Raw genomic sequence first — 3334 nt, forward strand, 5'->3', positions numbered from 1 at the left:
CTGAGGGGGGAGCAGCCTTACCAGGCCACAGTAGAGGACAATGCAGCTACTTTTGATGAGAACTGATAGACTAAGATCAGAAAGAAGAGGAGAACCTCCCCTATCAGTGGACTTGGGGAGTAGCATGCATGCAGAAAGGGGAGGGAAGGTGAGATCAGGAGGGGAGGAGGGGGGGGTTATGAGGGGATACAAAATGAATAAAGTGTAATTAATAAAAAATTAACAAAAAAGATAATCAAGGAAAACTAAAAAAAAAAGAAAGAAAGAAAAGAAAAATAAATAAATAAATAATTCAAAGACTCAATGAAACAAAGAGCTGGTTCTTTGAGAAAATCAACATGATAGACAAACCCTTAGCCAAACTAACTAAAAGGCAGAGAGACACTATCCAAATCAACAAAATTATAAATGAAAAAAGGGACATAACAGCAGACACTAAGGAAATTCAAATCATTAAGTCATGCTTCAAAAACCTATACACCACAAAGTTTGAAAATCTAAATGAAATGGACAATTTTCTGGATCAGTTCCACTTACCAAAGCTGAATCAAGACCAGGCAAATAAATTAAATAGTCCTATATCACAAATGATTGAAATAGTCCTATTTCCCCTAAGGAAATAGAAGATGTCATCAAAAGTCTCCCATCCAAAAAAACCCAGGGCCAGATGGTTTCAGCATAGAATTCTACCAGACCTTCAAAGAAAGCTAACACCAATACTCTTCAAACTATTCCACAAAATAGAAACAGAAGGAACATTACCAAACTCATTCTATGAAGCAACAGTCACCTTGGTACCTAAACCTCACAAAGACTCAACAAAGAAAGAGAATTTCAGGCCAATCTCCCTTATGAACATTGATGTAAAAATACTCAACAAAATACTTGCAAACCTAATACAAGAACACATCAAAGATATCATCCACTATGACCAAGTAGGCTTCATCCCAGGTATGCAGGGGTGATTCAGTATATGGAAATCCATCAATGTGATCAACCATATAAACAAACTGAAAGAAAAAAAAAACACGGGATAATCTCCTTAGATGCTGAAAAAGCATTTGACAAAATCTAACATCCATTCATGTTTAAAGTCCTGGAGACATAAGAAATACAGGCACTTACCTAAACATAGTAAAGACAATATACAGCAAGCCTATAGCCAACATCAATCTAAACAGAATGTTTTCATCTCTCATTCCTGTTGGTAATCGTTGAAGTGATAGTACTAAAAAGTGGGTCCCAAATCCACTGCAGCCCCATTTTCCTCAGTTCCTGCTACTGTAAATTAAAACCTCCATGGCTGTGAGGAGGGTTAGTGAGCCTTGTTACAATGTGATTAAGCAGTAAGGGAGTGATAGACTGAACAGAAGCAATGCCCCCAGGCAACAGATGCAGAGAGCTACCTGGCTACTGACTACCTGACCTTTCCAACACCTTCCCTTCTGGCACATTAGGGTACCGTGTTCCCTGTGTTGCCACCTTCCAGGGCACAAAAGCAATCTTGCAATCAGGCAGCGCACCTCCTCCAGACACCAAACCTTCCAGGCCTTTGATCTTTGGCTCAGAGGTCTCTAAAACTGTGTGAAATCTTCTCTGCCGTCAGAAACTACCAAACCAAAAGTATTTTTTAGAACCGAAGCAGACTAAGTGTTAACAAAAGCTCTGAGAAAGTAAACTCCAATCAAGGACCACTGCAGTCAAGAGAGTTCCACTCAGGAAGTAAGAATGTGTGTGTGTGCGTGCGTGTGTGTGTGTGTGTGTGTGTGTGTGTGTGTGTGTGTGTGTTTTGTGTGTGTGTGTGTTGTGTGTGTGTGTGTGTTGTGTGTGTGTGTGTGTGTGTGTGTGTGTGTGTGAAAGCTGAAACAGATACAGAGGAAAACAAGACACAGTTTGAAACCAGAATTCAGTCATTCTTATTTGACTCAAGAATGCAGAATAAGAATGTCCTGTGCTTTGTGTGGCTAGAGGCACTACAGAGACAGGAAGGCAGATGAGTCATGTTCTGTCTTCAACACAAGAGGGAAAAGTGAAAAACTATATTATAGGCAAAATGTTCTCAGTAGACACATGCAAGAGCAGTGCTGTGAGTTCTAGGGGATTACACACCACAGTCATGGTTAGGGAGAGTTCAATAAGGAAGAGTCATAGAGCACCCGAAATGTTAGATGGATAGGCAGAGACAAAGTTTGTAGTAATGGATGAAGTCACAGAGCTGGAGATGAAGAGCACTTCTGCACAAGTGATGGAAAGTCCGGGTCACTGGAGTGGTGGACAGTGGGATAGAAGGACCATAACATGAAACCCAATATGTAGTGTGGGACCAGAATATACATAGACAAAAAATAGGTTTGTAATTTATTTCATATATTATAGACTACAGGGAATTGGAGGACAAAGTAGTGAGACAAGAGAAACAGTGATAAAACAGTCTAGGACCTACAGCTCAGTGACAGAGCACCCACCTAGCATGTACAAATCCTTGTGATCCATCCTTAGCAACCCCCCAAAAGCAACCTAACAGTCATGTGCAAGTTGCATTGATGAACATAATTCAAGGAGGTGAACCAGGAACCACTGCAACAACAGCCATGAGAGGAGGTGTGATTCACTGCCAAGCTGTGACAGAGAAGAAAGGAAGTGAGACTCCAGTTCACCAAGGGCAGGGAGTTATGCCTTAGGGGTTAGGCAGGAGAGTCTGGAGTGAGCTCACTGCCATTCACTGGCAGGTAAGGCTGCACAGACCATGTCACTTTTGAAGTCTTTGTGTCTGTTGCAGAAGTCGAGAAGTTATGGGAGATTATGATCATAATACATCGTAAATTTTTATTTTTATATTAATTACAGTTTATTCATTTTGTATCCCAGTTGTAGCCCCCTCCTTCATTCCCTCCCAACCCCACCCTCCCTCTCGCATCTCCTCCCATGCCCCGCTCCAAGTCCACTGATAGGGAGGTCCTCCTTCCCTTCCATCTGAACCTAGCTTATCAGGTCTCATCAGGACTGGCTGCAATGTCCTCCTCTGTGGCCTGGCAAGGCTGCCCCCACTCAGGGGGAGGTGATCAAAGAACCAGCCCCTGAGTTCATGTCAGAGACTGTTCTTGTTCCCCTTAGTAGGGAACCCACTTGGATACTGAGCTGCCATGGGCTACATCAGAGCAGGGGTTCTGGGTTATCTCCATGAATGGTCCTTGATTGGAGTATAAGTCTCAGAAAAGACCCCTGGGCCCAGATTTTTTGGTTCTGTTGCTCTCCTTGTGGAGCTCTTGTCCTCTCCAGGTCTTAGTATTTTTAAAGAATAAATTTTAAAAATACTCTAGGTGAACTGTCTAAA

Source organism: Psammomys obesus, unplaced genomic scaffold, assembly GCF_907164565.1.
Source record: "Psammomys obesus unplaced genomic scaffold, mPsaObe1.curated_primary_1811, whole genome shotgun sequence".
NCBI lineage: Eukaryota > Metazoa > Chordata > Mammalia > Rodentia > Muridae > Psammomys > Psammomys obesus.